Raw genomic sequence first — 19,880 nt, 5'->3', positions numbered from 1 at the left:
TCTTGATTTGGTCCAAAACAAAAATGAGTTTGACAGCCCCGCCCTGAATGATAACGAGAGCAGACTTTCTCCTTAATCCACGCTCTTTTACTTAAGTAGAACACATTTATTGAGCAGGAGTTCACAACACAAGAGGAATAATTCACCTTGTTTGATTTTCCTTAAAATAGTGTAGTTCACGTTGAAAAAGCTTCTTTTTTTTCCCCCGTTCAGCCACAAGAGAATACCGTTCTCCACTACTTTTACCGACTATAAAGAAAGCCAAGAAACAAGGCTGGCTCTAGTTCCCCTGTTGCACAACCGTATAAATCCAGCTCAGTTTATGTTTGTCTATTGAGATTAACAGAATACAAAGCAGCACTGCTGTTGGTTTTCCACCTCAAGCTACAGTGGGAAGCTTTACATTGAGGTCCTTCTAATATTTACACCAGAAAAAGACAGCTGGTAGTTGTAAAAATTAACGGTTTGTAAATCTGGACAAATATTTTCAATCAAAACAGCTATACGTGCAATAATCAATATATACGTTAGGACCGTAGTCATATATTCAACTTAAAACAATGAGATGGCATGAGATTTATTTATTTTTTATCCATTTCAGGATTGAAGTATTTCACATTCTGAGCTACAGAGGTATAGTGTCGATACTAAAATTTAGTTTCTTGCTATTAGGAAGCTACGGAGCAACTTTAACGATTCTCCAGCCAAGTATTGTTTTTTTTCAACAAGGTAGCCCCCAAAATGCATCTACACACACACACACACACACACACACACACACACACTACTGAATTTAAAATGCTTCTTTGTACATATATATATAATATTGTTTTAAATTTTGTTTTCTCTAATATTCTTAATGGTGTGGCAGGATGAGCCTTAGCCAACGCTAATGAACTTTCATGATCAAAGCCGACAGCTAATCATATTCATGATCCACTGTGGCACTGGGCCATGGAAAAAAATATCTGAGTCATGATATGTTTAGTCTATGTTTAATTCATTTCAATGATATATGCATTTCTTCCCAGTCTGAATTATGTAGTGAGACATACGTGAAAATATTTGATGGTATATTTTATTTACAATTTTGCATATTTGTTTCTCCCGGATGCAGACATGATTGTATAATAGTTCTCCATCTTTCTGTCAGTAGCAGAACTTTGACTCAGATTTTTCTACCTTGTTTTCTGCTGTCATGCATTTTGTCACCTGCACTAAATAGGAATAAGAATATTCCTGCACTAAACAGTGAAGGAATATTATGTTTAGAAATGCAGTGCATTTCTAAACTTAGAAATGGTAATGTTTTTGTTCTAGAAGATTTCTAGGACTAATATAAAAAAATATGCATTTTCTCCTAGCATTTCTTTGCTAGGAGAAATGCTAGCAAATCTCCTATATATGCTATAGGAGACAGCATATCTCCTATCTTTGCTAGGAGATATGCTAGGAAAATATCTCCAAAGAGATATTCTGAGAAAGTTCAGAACTTTCTACCCTTTTTCTAAAACATTTCTGAGATTAATCTAAAAAGTGTGAAGGTTTTTGGCAGAAATTCACTCCTTTGTCAAAGTAGGATAGAATCCAGACTTTATATCTTTTTTACAAGTTCATCTTCCCTCTTGAGCTTTCATTCGTCTAGTTTTGTCAGTCAACCTTTTCTCGTGACATAAATGAAACATAAAACAGAGTTCTTTGTACTTTCTACCCTATCTAGAGATGTATGATTGTGTTCCGTTTCCAGGTCTTTCATGGAACCAAGCATGTCCTTGTGCCAGAACCGCATCACTCCAGCAAAAGATTACGGGTGAGCGTGTGCGGCGCAGTTGAGAACAAAATAAATTATTTATTGATGGGATGCTCTCAAACCCACTGGCGTCACAGGTATCCATTGTTACCTCAGATGTTGTTTGGAGCTTTTTTGGAGCGAACGGCGACCAGGACTGTGAACCCAGCCTCTCTCCTGCCTCCCATGAAGTGCATCTTGCCAAAGTTAATTTTCTCTTCTGTAATCTTCCTCTGCTGAACGGTTCTCTCATTTACCACCAAGTTTTCCACCAAACACAGAGTTGATTAAAAAAAAAAGGGATTACGGAGCAGCTGCTTGGACGAAGCGTGTTGCCCAAACATCATAACTCAAAAGGGTTCTTTCAACCATTCATTCTCAATGTTTGCACTCGCAGGCGGAACGTGGTAGCTGGGTTGAAACCTGAGGAGGCGGCCAACGGGGGGGAGGGAGGCGGGTATTTTGTTGCGACTACGTTTTTGATCCGGTCGGCTCTAGTGTGCTGATCTGGAAAGAAGAACGGCCAGCTAGGCCCTAACGCCTTCCCTCCCCTGAGGAGGGGTTTCACGGCCAGGGGTGCGAGGGTGCAAGGTTGCCTTGGCCATGCGTGAACTGATGCTGATGACATTCACATGTAGCTGGGATGCCTGAGTGACTCGAGATGTCCTGCGGGTCTTTGCAGAAAGGTTTTAGGATACAGGAAGGACAGAAACACTTGTGCTCCAGTATTTTAGGAGTCTTTTCTCATTTTCTTTGTGAGTTATGAGGAGATATTTCACTAAAATATGCAAGTAGGGCCTGAGTCGGATGAAATGTTGATGCAGTACCTTACTAATGAATGCTCAACAAACTCGGTGTACTTTTACTTGTGATAGAGGGATAGATGGTTATAAAAGATTTCTGTCAGTAATCCAGTCAGTAATTTGTAGAATCCCCCCTTTTGTTCTACTTAGAGCTGCAAGTCTTTTGGACTCTACCTGCTACGTACATCTGAAAAATGTGCACCCATTTTAATTAGCTCCGGCTCAGTCAAGACTGGATGAGTGCCACAGATCGTCAATTGAAGTAAGGTCCAGGTTTTGACTGGGCCGTTTATTCAGAGCAGGAGGCTGTATAGCTGCTCTTGTCCTGTTGGAAGTTGAACCTCTTGTGGGAAAATGGAAATTGTGCTTTTTTTTCTGGCTTTCTTTAACTAATGAGTTTCTATTTGTCAACCTTCCATTAAGTCCTGATTTATGAAGTGAACAGCCAATAGTTGTTCACTCAATAGACTCCCCTCATCTAAGGCTGTGTATATCGGCTGCTTGTCCAGAGTTACCATGCTTCTTGGCTCCTTCTCTGGTTAGTCCCAAAAATTAGGCGGACGGACACATCTGTGTGTGCAGTAGTGCCATACTCTTCAGTTTTACATGTTGGACTGAGCAGTCTTCCATAAAATTTTCAAACCAGGTCATGTTGTTTAGTAACCTAACCCTGATTTTGTCGTCTCCACAATTTTCTGTTACCTTTAGTGACAGGTAGCAGATTTCCTACTCTTTCTTTGGACTATCTCTTTAAATCCGTAAGTCATAGTGACGTCCACTGGCATAAGTGTGCATGGACTAATAAAAGTCTAGATATTTTAATAAAGGTGGCAACAAAACAGCTGGATGGGTAAAGTTGCACGTCATGGTTACAGGAAAACAGTAGTTTTAATATTAAGTACAGAAACAGCTGTTTAGCAAATTTAGGCACACTGCAAGCATTTCTTGGTTTTGCTATTTTGTGCCTGCAGTTTTACTTTGGTTTCAAACAAGGTACAATCTTGTTTTTAAACTACTCCTCTAATCAAATATGGTGAGATGCTTCAGTATGCTGCTTCTAATATATATAATTAGGGATTATAGTCGTTGTTTTCACTGGATGCAAAACATACCGATTTATTTAGAACACGTGTCAACTCAAGGCCCGTGGACCAAATCCGGCCCATCATGACTTTTAATGTGGCCCTCTAGATTCTATACCAAACACCAAGTGTGCTTAAATATTATGTTGTCAATCAAATCAATGCAGTTTTTATCTGCTTACTGTCAAATAATATCAATCAAATTAATGCAAAATCAACAAATTGGGCTAAAAAGTTGAGTGTTGTTTACTGTTCGGCATTGCCTTAATTGCTATGTTTAATGCTAGAGACAGTGGTGATAGGGAGGTGTCGGGATCTGTCCCTGATCTGTGTTTATTTTGAGTTTCTGTCTCTCTGAGTCTCCGTGTTGTCCTGTCTCCCCTTGATTGTTCCCAGGTGTTTCTTGTCTCCTTGATTACCCTCTGTGTATTTAACCCCACCAGTGTTCTTTGTTCCTTGTCGGGTCCTCGTCGTGTTTGTCCTGTTGTCACTGTCTGCGAGCTTCTGCATCCGCTCCTTTGTGCTGCCTGGACTTTGTATGTTTTTGGATTTTTGGACTAGCTTCATTATTAAACCATCTTATTCATCTTACCCTGGGTCTGCTGCCTCTGCCTCACCACCCAAATCATGACAGGAGGTCTTCTTTGTCTTCATCTTCTTAATCTTCTTAATTCTCTGGATCTTCTCGGCCCAGACTTCCCTCTCCCCAGCCACTTGTTCCAGCTCCTCCAGGGGAATCCCAAGGCCTTCCCAAGCCAGCTGAGAAACATAGTCTCTCCAGCGTGTCCTGGGTCTTCCCCGGGGCCCCCTCCCAGTGGGACGTGCCCGGAACACCTCACCAGCGGCTCTACTCTGAGTCCCTCCCGGATGACTGAGCTTCTCACCCTATGTCTAAGGGAGAGCCCAGACATCCTGCGGAGAAAACCCATTTCGGCCGCTTGTATCCGTGATCTAGTTCTTTTGGTCATGACCCAAAGCTCGTGACCATGAGGGTGGGGAGCGTAGATCAACCGGTAAATCAAGAGCTTTGCTTTTTGACCATGACAGACAGGTACAGCGCCTGCTTCACTGCAGACGCTGCGCCAATCCGTCTGTCGATCTCCTGCTCCCTTCTTCCCTCATTTGTGAACAAGATCCCGAGATACTTAAACTCCTCCACTTGTTGCGGGACACCCCCTCCCACTCCCTCCAACCCAGAGAAGCTTTCCGGCTCAAGACCATGGCCTCGGATTTGGAGGCACTGATCCTCATCCCGGCCGCTTCACACTCGGCTGCGAACTGCTCCCGTGAGAGCTGTAGATCACGGCATGATGAAGCCAATAGGACCACATCATCCGCAAAAAGCAGAGATGAGGGCCTAAGGCCACCAAAACGGATCCCCTCAACACCTTGGCTGCGCCTAGAAATTCTGTCCATGAAAGTAATGAACAGAATCAAAGGGCAGCCCTGGTGGAGTCCAACTCTCACTGGAAACAAGCCCAACTTACTGCCGGCAATGCGGACCAGACTCCGACACCGGTCATACAGGGACCTGACAGCCCGTATCAAAGGGCCTGGTACCCCATACTCCCGGAGAACAGCCCACAGGGCTCGCTGAGGGACACGGTCGAACGCCTTCTCCAAGTCCACAAAATACATGTAGACTGGTTGGGCAAACTCCCATGCACCTTCCAGGACCCGCTGAGGGTGTAGAGCTGGTCCAGTGTTCCACGACCAGGACGTAAACCACACTGCTCTTCCTGAATCCGAGGTTCGACTATCCGACGGACCCCTGAATAGACCTTGCCAGGGAGGCTTAAGAGTGTGACCCCTCTATAATTGGAGCACACCCTCCGGTCCCCCTTTTTGAATAGGGGGACCACCACCCCAGTCTGCCAATCCAGGGGAACTGCCCCCGATATCCATGCGATATTGCAGAGTCGCGTCAGCCAACACAACCCTACAACATCCAGAGCCTTAAGGAACTCCGGGCGGATCTCATCCAACCCCGGGGCCCTGCCACCAAGGAGCTTTTTAACCACCTTGGCGACCTCGTCCCCAGAGATTGGAGAACCCAACCCAGAGTCCCCAGGCTCAGCTTCCTCAGTGGAAGGCATGTTGGGGGGATTGAGGAGGTCTTCGAAGTGTTCTCCCCACCGGCCCACAACGTCCCGAGTCGAGGTCAGCAGCACACCATCCCCACTATAAACGGTGCTGGTGCTGTACTGCTTTCCCCTCCTGAGACACCAGATGGTGGACCAGAATCGCCTCGAAGCCGTGCGGAAGTCTTTCTCCATGGTCTCTCCATACTCCTCCCATGCCTCAGCCACATGCCACTTGGACTGCCGGTACCCATCTGCTGCTTCAGGGGTCCCACAGGCCAATAAGGCACAATAGGGCTCCTTCAGCCTGACAACATCCCTCACCGAAGGTGTCCACCAACGGGTTTTAGGGTTTCCGCCGCAACAGGCACTAACAACTTTGTGGCCACAGCTTGGATAAACCGCCTCGATAATGGAGGCATGGAACATGGACTCAATGTCCCCTCACCTCCCCCGGACTAGTTAACCAAACATTCCTGACTTTAGACCTTGACAGAAAGCCAGAGTGCCTGCAAACTGGATATTAACTTTTGATATTTTCCTCACAAAATTTAATGTTTCTTGCTCCTTTCCAAAACCTGCTTTGTTGATTTCGAGTAGTGGCAGGAGAAACCGTTGGGTGGGATTTTATGCGGACTGTTGTTTCTTCCCATGCGTTTGCTTCTCATAATGAATCCCAGGATTAGCCATTTATCAATGAAAATGCAACTGTTGAAATCAGTGAAATCAAAAGCTGAGCTGTGATGTCCTTGTCCAGATCTGAATTATCCAAGTCATCATCCATATTGGCAAAACAATCTTTCCTAGCCGGCTCAGCTTGTTCCAAGACAGGAGGCTTGACTGCAGTTCTGTCTGGTGAAGTTCCACAGACAACTGTCTTCTGTGGTTTGCCACAACCTCTGCAAATAATCTCCCCAGCCGGGTTATCTGTATCGTTTCCTGGGAGAAAGTGATCAAATATTTTCTGCATCCCTGTCGACACCATGTATCCAAGACCAAAACCTATTGGCATAAAGATGGGGACTAGCGCTGTTGAAATAGTAGACATTCTTACGAGACACAAAGTCAAACCTGAAAGAACTGTTTCGATACTAACTGATGTATTGAGATTCAAGCATTCAAGCATTAAAAGGCTTAGAACTTCTTTGATCTGTTGTGATGTCATAAACGGCATCATGTACATCAGTGACCTCTCTGTTCTGAGGCATGGCCTTGCTTCTGATCGTTGCTATGGAAACAATCAGATCAATTCTGCATGACTCAAACTGAAATAATGTCTTAATATTTGAATGATACGTTTTTTTATTTATTTATTTATTTAGCATGAAGAGATTAACAATAGATTTCTGTATGACTGAATTGTTGCATTTGTGGTCTTCCGTACCTGCAGCAGTATAAATGTAGGTACCGGCAGTCAATTTTTTTCCTTCGATTTTTAATACTCTAAATCAGCGTTTCCCAATTCCGGTCCTCAGGCCTCCCTGCTCTGCATGTTTTAGATGTGCCTCTATTCCAGAGCAGCTGATTCAAATGATTGCATGACCATCAAGTGCTGCAGAAACCTGTTGATCACCCATATATTCAATCCAGGTGTGTAGCAGAAGGGAAAAACCTAAAACATGCAGGGCAGGGAGGCATGAGGACCGGAATTGGGAAACGTCGCTCTAAATGAATTTTTCTACTAAGTGTATTACCAGAAAAGAGCAGAAAGAAACTGTTATGTCTAACAGTTTTTGAGATTTTGGTGGGTGGGTGTACCTTGCCACAAACCCACCTTTAAATAGAAAAAGATGGGTTTTTGAAAGCCGATTACTCAAAAAATAAATCAGTTTGACACTTATTTGTAATGACATTCTTTAAAGCCGGGAATACGTTGAAAAGTTCATTCTGCGGGAAGACGATCATCACCGCTCCTTCTAATGATGTTTGCATTCAGTTATTTACACAAATAAGAAAACATAATACATCACCATCCCCCACAAGTCACACACAAACGGTCTGCCGTCTAATTTGCACATTTTTTTTTCTTTCGAAAAAATTTTATTGTTACTGTAAACATTTAAAAACATTACATTGTTGCAATTATTCAGAAACTTTTAAAAACTTACAAATTCATCAATTTAGGCTAAAAGAAGCTAAGAACAAGAATTATAAAATACAAAATCTCTGTGTGTTAAAAGTTGAGCAGGACCGGGGTGACTCCCTCCCAAGTCCGGAGCCGTCCCGACCTTCCAAACAGCGCTGGTGCTCAGAGGGGAAACCTGCCCTGAAGCTCCTTCCCTCCTGCCTCACCCGGAGAGCCAGGCCGCCGCTGCTTGGACCTCTGTTCGTGGAGCGCCGGCTCCTTCGTCCACGGAGGCGCAGGCGATTCTTCTTGGTGGCTGTGTCCTTGGCGCACCACCTGCAGCCCTTGACGTCTCTTTTGTTGCTGCTGCCATCCGGATCACAGCCACGGGGGGCATCTGCCTGCGCCTGCTCACCAGCAAGTTTCTGGAGGTCCAAATGGCGTCTTTGATGGTGGCTGGGTGAGCCACCTCTCATCGAAGTCTTTTTTAGTCATTTTCAGCTGGATCACCCCGTACAGCATTAGCTGTCCATGGAGGACCTCCCTTGCTGGCAAGTGTGGGAATTGCAAGGAGCCAGCTTTCGCCCACAGGTCCACAGCAGGACAGCAATCAGAGGACCTGGCGGGAGATTTGAAATTTCCGACCCAGCTGCGTCCACTTGCTCATTAGCCATTTCCGTTAGCGTCTCTTTTCCTTTTTTCAGTTTATTTGCAAACGATTTTGGACAGTCTCTGAACAAATGATCCTGTCCACCACACAAATTACATTTCCGCCCGTTCGTACATTCATCAAAAGTGTGTCCCCCTTCTCGACATTTACCACAGAAAACTTTCTCACAAGTTTCGGCCAGATGACCATGCTCGCCGCACTTCCGGCACAGTTTGGGTTGGCCTTGATAGTGAATGTAGCCCCTGTTCTCCCCCAGGACTATCATTGAGGGGAGATGCTTCAGGCCCTGGAAGCCTTGGGGGTCTTCCCATTGTTTAATGGGGACCCGCCAAGCACAGTTCCAGATGCCGTCCACATCCCGCACCTTCATAGCCTGGTCTCTCACAGTGCAGTATCTACCCAGCCACATACAGATGTCTTCAGCACTGACAGTCTCATTGAACATCCTGACAATCACCGTTTTCAGGGAGTTGTCAGTCAGTTTCTCGACGTCAAAAGCTGAAAACTGGGTCTTAGCATTTTCAAACCGTGTCCAAAAATCCTTGAGAAGTGCGGCAGAGCAAAAACTTACATCATATCCCTTATTGAAAGGCAGGGTAAGGATACAATTCAGGTCATCTGGCCGAAACTTCAGCACCTGTTGGATTAGCTTCCTGGAAAAGTCCAATCTTGTTACTCTATTTTCTTCTTCTCTTTCCTTAAATAAAAATCGAACACTGTGGTGCCTCCGCATGCCGGCATGGCTAGCCGCCATGGTGGAGGCACCACCAGTAAAAGGTTTAAAACCTTTACTAAAACCAATAAATAGTTAAGAAACACCAATAAATACAAATAAAAGGTAAAAGATATTTTCCACTACTTAGTGGTCAATATCTCACCCGGGGACAAAATTTACTGAACCTCTAAATCAGTGGTAACAGCCAAGTCACAAAGACTACCGCTATCACTACCCAAAGGAGGGGACCGCTGTCTTAGCCAAAAGGCCGAGAAGCGATAAGAACAGAAACTACACACTGATCTTAGCCAAAAGGCCGAGAAGCGATCTAATTTGCACATGCTGCAAATTACCGTGGCCCTTTAAGTGCTGTGTGAAATGCAGTAAGCCTTACAAAGGTATTTATGCAACCGTGAACCTCTCGCATTTTTTTCACAACTAGAAACGCCGATATTTCATTCTGAAGGAATGTGATAAGATGTTAGACGCCACACAATTCAGAAGACTGGAAAAATGCGTTTTCCATATTCTTTCACTTCGGATTTCTACAGTTCAAGGCATCTCACATAAAAAAAAAAAGATAAAATAATAAAATATAATAAAATCACTGTGAAATACATTGTAGTTTGTGGCTGATAGGCTTCCCTACTGGACTGCAGGCTGTCCATCAGATTACCTCTTATTTCAGTTTATGCTTCCTCTCCTCCATAACAACAAGGACAAGAGGAGCTGAATTTGAATTTTAACTGGCTCGACTGTCACGCTCGCAGCCGGCTCTGTTGTCATCCCTGAGATGAACAAAGATACCTGTCGTATTGCCATGTTCTTGTTTCCGTGCTAACCCCAATAGGAGATGAAGCCTCATTGAAGAGAAGGTTTGTTGCCGTCGATGCGTGCAGTTTAGGACACTTGTGTGTGCGATACCTGCTTCCTCAGCTGCATTTCTGCTTGGTAAGCTTTCAAAGTTTCAGGATTCTGTTGTTTTTACTTTTTAATAATAATAAAAAAGGCTGTGTAACATGAGCTCCAGCAAAACAAAACTGACAACTACAACATCCTACCAACACTGACAAGCTCAGCTATTGAAGCAAAACTGACAAAAACTTTGTTTTTTTAACACCATGTAACTGTTTTCATTTATGCTTTTTAGTATAATTTCCAATTTGCTACAGAATTGTATTTTTACCCATTTTGAGGGTGCAGAATGTAACTTTTATAATAAAAAAGTAAATTAAAAATGTTTTTTTTACATATTTGTTAAAACAGTCACCCTGTCCTGACAGTGTGAGACAGAAAAACTGTGGAAAAAAAATAAAAATAAAGTCAAGCTCTTCCATCTCCTCCCTGTCCTGCTAAAAAAAGCACCTCTCCCAGTCATAAACAACCAATCAGAGAAAGGAGGCGGGTCTTAGTGCGTCAATCAACTTTGTGTAAGCATTATTAATGTCCCCCCTCAGTGCACATGCACACACACAACTCTTACCTAAGATTGCTGATGGCTTGTTTTCATGAACTGATATTATTTCCAGATGGAGGTCATGAATAAAACCTGACGGAAACAAGTCGGGTGAAACTAGAAACTTAAAAAAACAGAAATGGAGGGGTATGGAGCTGAGTTAAAACAACAATCGTTCTCCTCCCCCGCTCGTTCCCGAGCCTTTCCAGAGTAGGAAAAAAAAAAAGGACCAGCTTGTCAATTACACGCTCAAAAAAAACAGAGCAAGTCAGTGTACCACACATGAACATAATCAAATGGCTGCTGTGTTTAACATCTTTCAACACAGGAAATGTGACAAAATATCTAAACAAAAAAGAGCTTTCATAACAAACTCGGCTGTTAGACCCTCACATGTAGCTTAGGTTTAAAAAGAAGTCGGGCAAAGAAAGAGATACTTCTGGAGTACAAGGAAAACCTGCAGAGACCAACCGCAGTCAGGGTGCTGATTCACAAACCCCAGGCGACGCAACAAAGAAGAAAGAAACATCCATTGTCATACGATACATGCAAACCTCATCCAGCTGAAAAATCATATTGCTTAGTGTACATATAAACAGACAGTAACTATTTACAGCATAGATGAAGAACCTGAACTTTAAGATCGTTTTAGTGATGTCATTTTATTAAAAACGTTGGAAAATATTCAACAGCACATTAAAAAAGCAGTACTTACCTGTTCTTTGTTCCAGTGATCACCTTCCCAGCTTTTGTAGCTCCCTTATTCATTCAGTCTTTGTCAGATCCAACTGTTACTGTCTGTTAGTGATTTTATTTGTTTTATTTCACTCCTACTGTTGCTGTGGATTTGAATTTACCTTAAAATGCTGAACAAACCCTGGAGAATGCAACAAATCCATTATGAAATGTTACATACAAACATCAACTACCTTTAAAACAAAGTTTTTTAGTGTACAAGTTAACTGACATAATAAAAAAATTAACCTTTTATTGTTTTTTTATAGACAGGATTATTTTACCTGTAATCTTCTCATTTTGATAAAAGTTAGACGTTGAAACACTATCTGACTGTTATTTGTCCAGCAATCACCTTCCCCAGATCTTCTAGCTTTCTGATTTATTTAGTTAACTGCTATCTACTACGCTGTTTATTTGTGAATTTATTTATTGTATCTTACTCCCACTCTTCCTATGGGTTTGAAATTTGTTTAAAATGTTGTTGCAACCTGGACGATGCAACAACCCTGAAAATAAATATCCATTGTCTTACAATAACATAATTTTAAAAGGAACTGTATATTTTATTGTCTTATGAAGTTACTTTTGCCCTTTAATCTTGTTATTTTGGTCAAATAAACAGTTGGACAATAAAAAAGTTCTACTTTTCTGTTCTTTGTCCAGCAATCACTTTCCCCAGATCATGTAGCTCCCTGATTCATTCAGTTTTTGTCAGATCAGACTGTCTTTTTGAGATCTATTTCAACAGGCATAATTTTTATGTTTATTTTTCTAATGCTATTGGTGGTTAACTTATTAAGTTATTCTTACAGACTATGTGCAGCACCAATTACATAATACCCGTTTGTGCCAATTGTTCCCATCTCAGATGCTGAAAGAAACATCTGGAGTTGCTTCAAACCATGAATTGTGTTATTAACTGACTAAATAAAATCCAAAACAACAGCTCAGCTCCTCTTTACTAGCATTACTAGAGAAGGGTCATTTAACATTTCTACCTTTGGAGCCCAGAGACGGGTCGACTGACCTGAAGGATTTTAGCTAGCATCCTATAAGCAGGTGTGAACAGGCGCTTTTGTTCTGTAAATAAGGCCATTACTGGCGCACCAAAGGAAGGGGGAAAGCTTAACTCCCAACTAACTGTCTAGTTAGTTCTATTCAGTATATTGTATTTTATAATATAAAGATCATACATATTATATTTAGCTTAATTTTATTTTAGCAAAAAAGCACAATGAATTAATTATAATATTTTAAATGGAGAATTAGAAATTTTACAGCCAGGTACAGCTGTGAGCAATGACCAGAAGTATTTGTGTCTAAGTCAAGAGGACTGAAATTCCAGCATGAGAAATATACAAAAGAACAACTGTTATTTATTTAAATGCTTTTTATTTTTGTCATTAAAAAGGATACAAAAAATACAAGAAATAAAACAATTCCACACATATTTACACTAGGCACAGTGGGGGGCTGCGTGTGTGTGTGTGACTGGCATTTCAGCACTCACTCAGCAGTCTCTCTGCACTGTCGGAACATACCTGGCACTGCCAGGGTATGACCCTGGTGCATTTGCCACGTGTATTTGTAGCAGTCAACGCATCTCACAGTTGCACAATTGGTCTTGCATCGATGGTTGACCTGACACTTCGCCCTTTTGCCTGAGCTGGGTGTGGAAGGTTGTTGCCGAAGCAGTTTCTCCTTGTGTGCCTTCTTCTCACTCGCATGAGAGTTACCCAACTCTTTGGCAAGCTCAACCAGGACGTCCACCCGTCTCTCCTGCACCCCAATGCATGCCTGATAAAGCACATGTGCATTCAGTGCTGCCATGTCAATCATGTTGTAGAACACCGCAACTGGCCATCTCCGTGTTCCTGCACGCACGCTGTACTCCCGCACCATTTGGTCCATCACATCCACACCGCACTTTGGTTTGTTGTATTGTGTGACCGTGTTTGGCTTCCTTTTGGTGGTATCCTCAGTCTCAACCACGCTGTGCATGCTGCTGAGAACGTAAACGGCCTTCTTCCTTTTGGGCGCATACACTGTCAGCGTGGCACCAGTGGTTGAAAACACCTGAGTGGTGAATTCAGTGCGATCCATCTGTCTAGCGGATTGAGGAATTTCCCGGCTTCTCTTGTTGACTGTGCCGAGGATAGTGGTTTTCCGGCTAAGCAGTTGTTGTGCAAGTGACAGTGATGTAAAGAAATTGTCCGTAGTTACAGTTCTGCCCTTGTCCATGAACGGTTCCATCAGCCTCATCACTACAGACTCGGACAGTCTCTCCCCGCTGGGACGACTGGGGTCCTTGCCAAGATATGGGAAGACATTACAGATGTACTGTGATTTCAAGTCACAAGCCACCCAAAACTTGATGCCAAACTTGTCCGGTTTTGTTGCAATGTATTGCAGGAAACCGCAGCGAGTCTTTGATGGAAAAAGCTGTTCACCAATAGTGATGTGTCGACCAGGGTTGTAGGATGCGATGCAGTTAGTGACAAATGATCCCCAAACATCGGAGATTGCAGCAAACTTATCGGTCTCCACTCGCTCACTGCATGTAAACATGTCATCAAAGCGTAGGTGTTGCATGATGTCTTGGAAGCGGTTTCGGGCCATAGTTGCAATGATCCTTGGGTTTCCCAGGTTTGCTGACCAGCTGTCACATAGTGATGGAACCTTGGTCACCCCCCGCAAGATAATGACTGAAATAAATGCCATTAGTTCTGGGAGATCCATGAACCAATCCTGCTGCTCCGTGTGACGTGCATGTTGAGTAGTCCATTCTTGAATGCTACGAAGCATGTCAAGAGTGATAAAACAGAGGAAGCTCTGAAGGCGACTCTGGATACTTCGTCTGGCCTCAGCGCTTGGCTCTCCATCTGTGGCATACGGTTCTATTGGAGTGAAATCGAGATGTGTCCCCACTTGTTCTTCACGCCACACTGTGCCATCTTTCGCAGTCTGTGACGGCTCACTCCCCAAACGAGCTCTCTTTTGTGGTGGAGGGAGAGTCTCCTCATCTGCAAGATAAACAATTTCAAATTAACTTTTTGTTTGGTTCTAAATAAAAAATAGTCAGGAAAATAAAATAGGTAGGTTGAGAAATCTAACCTGAAGACAGCTCAGAGTCCGAATCCGGTTGAAGGTCTATGTCTTCTCCATCTGAATCACAAGGGCTGGCACTGCTCAGAATCAGTTCCAATGCCTTCTGAGTGGTGAACCTCTTCTGCATTTTGTTTCTTGTGGACTAAATAGGTGAAGCAGTCACCTATTTATACTCCACAGCACAAAAGGCTGCATGCAAATTTGCATGTGCAAAGTCTCCCAGATCTCTTTTGCTTACACTTTGGTATCATAGATACCCACCCCCAACATGGACTATTCACACTCCTACCTTCTGGCCTGACGGTCAACGGCCACATTTACAATTGAAGAAGGGATGCTAATTTGAGCCATTAGAGTCGTTAGTTTAGTCTCAGGGTCTTTTGACCCTCTTTCGGGACTTCAGGGGGGAGGTCGAAAACCCTGGTAATGCTAGCTGTTTTCAATGCTGTCTTACGCTCCAAAAGGTCTTGTGTTTTGGTCATTGTATACTGTAATTTCATTAAAAACAGAAAGTGGAAACTGCAGCATCTGAAGAAAAATCCAGACAAAACCCAACACCCAGAAAGGCATCTAAACAAAGAAACAGCTTCTTCTTTTTTTAAAGAAAGTTTTTCATTGTTTTGGGGACAATTTCCATCCCACTCAAAGCTCTGTTGGTAAACCAAAACTTAATTAAGCCCAGCTCATCTCCCCAACTTATTTAAAACATGATTCAAAATTGAGTGTGCAGAGTGTTTTTCAAAGAGCAATAAAACATCTCTGGTCCAGCTTTGATATTTTCTACTATTTTCAGAAAAACATGTGGTTCGAATGATTTGCAGAACGCTGAATTCTGTTGTTTTTACAGATTACGCAGTGTCCCAACGTTTTCTGAACGCTTGGTTACAGTCCTTCAGCTGCTCTGCATTTATAAATGATTTCAAAACATTTGAGGTTTAAAGAAAAAACACAAGTAGGCTTCTTTCAAGGCCAAAACATTCAGTAAGTCTGTCAAAATGGCTGCCAAGACAAACCAGTTTGAGGCCGACCAATTTCTCCTCCAAACAGAGAGGAGGATGGAATAAATACTCTAAATTTTAACACATTTTCTATTTATCAGTGGAGGAAATGTTAGTGAAGCTGCATGTAAAGATTTAACTCAGTATTTATTACTTTAGAAAAGCATCTGAGATTTATGTGTCTTTTAAGTTGCCTGAGAAATGACAAGGTGCATCTAGTTTTTAGTTTTTACACTATTATTGCTCTCCTTTAGTGCAGCCAACATGTTATTCTGGCTCAGAAAAACATCAAATCTGTTACAAACATACTAAAATATATTTTATACAATCTGTCATTGAGCTCAGCAGATAGAAAACAAAAACTGTTGGTATGTGGTGCAATTTTGGCTAAAACATGCTTCCTCTTAATTTAGTAAATTAATCAAGTTCAATATTTAATATTTAATTTAAAAACACGCCTGCAGAAACTTTTAAGACTTTTTTGTCTTTTAGTTGTTTTGAAAAATGCCCTTTGTCCATTTCTACTTTAGATCTCTATGTTCTTTACTCTATTTAGTAAACAACATAGAGATGTTGCATTTATAAATTATTTCAAAACATTTGGGAGTACCAGGGTTTTCGACCTCCCCCCTGAAGTCCCGAAACAGGGTCAAAAGACCCTGAGTCCAAACTGACGACTCTGATGGCTCAAATTAGCATCCCTTCTTCAATTGTAAATGTGGCCGTTGACCGTCAGGCCAGAAGGTAGGAGTGTGAATAGTCCATGTTGGGGGTGGGTATCTATGATACCTACAGGAGATCAGATCTCCTGTAGGTAATGCTCTTCAGTTTAGTTTTGAAGCATACATTAAGTGTTTTTGGAGAGATGTGACCTTTCGCAGCTGATCCATGATGTTGTGCTGCATTATCCAGGTCATTTTGCCAAATGTACATAGAGCTGGCAAAATATACAATCTGTTTCAAGAAATATGCAAAGGTTTTTCTTTTAAATAAAGCTAAGTGGGTTTAAAATGACAGTTCAGAAATAAACTAACCAAATTAATTGTGTTGATCCACCTCAAAAAAATCATGCAAAAAGTGTAAGCAAAAGAAATCTGGGAGATTTTGCACATGCAAATTTGCATGCAGCCTTTTGTGCTGTGGAGGATAAATAGGTGACTGCTTCACCTATTTAGTTCACAAGAACTAATGGCATTTATTTCAGTCATTATCTTGCGGGGGGTGACCAAGGTTCCATCACTATGTGACAGCTGGTCAGCAAACCTGGCAAACATGATTGACATGGCAGCACTGAATGCACATGTGCTTTATCAGGCATGCATTGGGGTGCGGGAGAGACGGGTGGACTTCCTGGTTGAGCTTGCAAAAGAGTTGGGTAACTCTCATGTGAGTGAGAAGAAGGCACACAAGGAGAAATTGCTTCGGCAACAACCTTCCACACCCAGCTCAGGCAAAAGGGCGAAGTGTCAGGTCAACCATCAATGCAGGATGCGTGTCCTGAGGCTGAAACATCATCAGTGACCCCTCACACCCCCACCATGGACTGTTCTCCCTGCTGCCCTCTGGAAAGAGGTTCCGCAGCGTCCGGTGCAGGTCCACCTGGTTCCGAAACAGTTTTTTCCCACTTGCCATCAGACTGCTGAACTCTTAACTGGACTGCACTCAAAAACTGGTCTCCACTTTATACCTTGCACATGTACAGAGCTAAATAACTTCTATTTTACTGTCAGTCCTGCACTTTATATTTTATATTTAGATTTATATTCATATGTTATACTGTATTTTATTTTACTCTGGAGTAACCTCACAACATTGGAACCTCAAACATTGTCCTGAGCTGTATGCAATGAAATTTCGTTCTGTATACACCCTGTGCATGCAAAATGACAATAAAGTCAGTCTAAGTCTAAGTCTAAGGAACAATTGTGCAACTGTGAGATGCGTTGAGGCCATTACCAGGGTACTTACCAGGGTAATGGCCTTATTTACAGAACAAAAGCGCCTGTTAGCTAAAATCCTTCAGGTCAGTCGACCCATCTCTGGGCTCCAAAGGTAGAAATGTTAAATGACCTTTCTCTGGTACTTCCAGTTAAATGTGATAGTGGAAAAACAACTTATCGTTCCAGGAAAACCTTTTATCTGTCGCCATCGGTGGCTATGCTAACCTAGCATACCAGAAAGCAAGCATGCGAAGGAAGGGTGATTAACATCGCTAAGACCCGGATCCTGGTTCTGATTGGTTGGTTCTAGTTAGCGCTAGGAGATGTCAGAGTAGCTTGATTTTTTTTCACAGATCATCTGTCTTGTACCATACTGTAGCGACATAGGTTCAATAAATAAGGTAAAACATATATTTTTTATAAGAGTTACAAACTGCGGCTTTAAGCAATGGAAACTTCAAATCTTAACATCTGCAGTGTAGGCATTTCACCCAAAACACCTTAATTTTTATGCATGTGTTTTCATGGCTGGCTGGCCTCAGTCTTAATCAATCAGCCACAGTGAGCAAATCAAGGTGTGCCACCATTTAAAGGGAACAACCACAACTGCAATCACGGCGCTCTTTATAAGGAAGGACGATCGGACGCAGTGCATCTTTCTTTTTTTTTCTTCTTGTCAGTACTTACGCATTCTGACAACTGAGCCATCTTTTCTCCCACAAAGACACATCCTCCAGAGAGGCAGCCCTACATTAGACCAGCCTCAGGCAACGAAATAAATACTCTGGTACTGTTTGCCTCTTTGTGGATTTCCAGGTCACTTGGTGGTTTTGGATTCACATTCAACGCAGAGGTATAAAAACAGAAGTAAGGTGACAGCTTTAATGCAAAAAAAGAGACTTTATATTTGTATTTTGATTTATGTGGCTCGGGTTACTCGTCACGGGAAGTACAGCCACACATCTGGGCTGTTGAAGAAGCTTGAAGTTGAAAACGCTTCAGCTTTTACAATAGTTTTCTCATGCAGGTTGCAGCATCATCTTTGACGATGTGAGGCCAGTGAATGCTGCTGACATTAAATGCATTATATATGGATGCTGGTTTTATTTATTTGCGATAAAGCACTTTAAAGTGCTATAAACTGTCATAGTGTTCAGTTTGATAATAAATCACCGCCAGGCTGAAAATGACAAAAAGTATTTAATGTGTCTTTCATATAAAAGAAGGGTTTAGTCGGGCTGAGTTCCTGCTCGCATTTTTCTAGATTTTTGCATGTCTTTTATTAAAGAATGCTTTCACTGCCGGATAAGTCGGAGATGAAACCAGGTGGGGGCCATTTGAACCGTGAGCTGAAGTCTGGTGATGTTGTCTTTTCAGAGCTTTTGGAAAGTGACCCGGTTACAGAATGATACCGAGAGCGACTCTTCACTTTCTAAAAACTGACCTACAGAAATGACCCGGAGCTGCTGCAAATTCCTTCATCGGTATTCGTCCTTTCACATCCTTCTCTCTTCCGCAGTCTTGAAGTTGTGATTTTTTTTCAAAGATGTTTTGGACTCACTTTGTGAAGTTATTTTCTGTTATTTATTGGAAAGGGAAATGTTGCTATGCACGTTTAATTTGATGTGCGAGCAGGAGGTCGCGCAGTTATTTTGGTTTGGTCAGCGGTCAGAATCTGTCAGGAGGGCCAATGAGGGATCAGAATTGTATTCAGCTGAGACATGGTGAAATATAAGATCTTCAAAAAATATTGCACAACTGAAAAAAATCTTGAAATTATTTCATAATTCATCAAAAATACTTAAAAAGGCAGTATTATGCATTTTCCAGCAACAAAATACCATTTCATAGCACAATCAAGTAACTATGTTAGCTTCATTAATAAAAATTTAACACCTTGACATTGAACCTGTGTCACTTTTAAAACTCCTACTCTTTCTGAGACCACGCCTTCAGAAAAGTCCTTACAACGTCGCTCCTCTATAAAATTGTTTTTGCTTTAATAATAAAATTTGTTTTATGATCTGAAAAATGATCTCTGGAACTGGAAGACATTTTAAATAACCAAAATAACAACAAAAAAACCCCAATAAATTAAACAGAAACAAAAATGGATTATGACGTAAACACAATTGCCCTTCAGAGAATATTAATCAATAGAATCGATACTGAGTTTATTTTATCATATAATTTATTGCTTATTGCAATAAATAAGCTTAACTTGAATTGCTAAAAACAAGGAGGACAGCCAGGCAAAACTAAAACAGTAATATAAGCAGTTTTATTTACATGTTTTGAATTTTAGCTACCAAATCCTCATAGCCCTATTGATAATTGTTAGAAACTCTTTCAGATGTACTCCATTAATCCGTGGTTACAGTAACATGGATGATCCAAAGTGCTTAAACAGAAGTCAGCAGGACCTCTGCTGTCAT

The 19,880-nt window shown here is 42.0% G+C and overlaps 1 pseudogene; it reads right to left on the bottom strand.

Annotated features, from left to right (window-relative positions):
* Positions 1-9,311: 9,311 nt before the first annotated feature.
* On the bottom strand, positions 9,312-9,533 carry LOC111606579 (annotated as a pseudogene).
* Positions 9,534-19,880: the final 10,347 nt, after the last annotated feature.

Source organism: Xiphophorus maculatus, chromosome 2 (genome assembly GCF_002775205.1).
Source record: "Xiphophorus maculatus strain JP 163 A chromosome 2, X_maculatus-5.0-male, whole genome shotgun sequence".
NCBI lineage: Eukaryota > Metazoa > Chordata > Actinopteri > Cyprinodontiformes > Poeciliidae > Xiphophorus > Xiphophorus maculatus.
The sequence above is the reverse complement of the archived record's forward strand: the minus strand, read 5'-3'. Positions and strand labels throughout refer to the sequence as shown.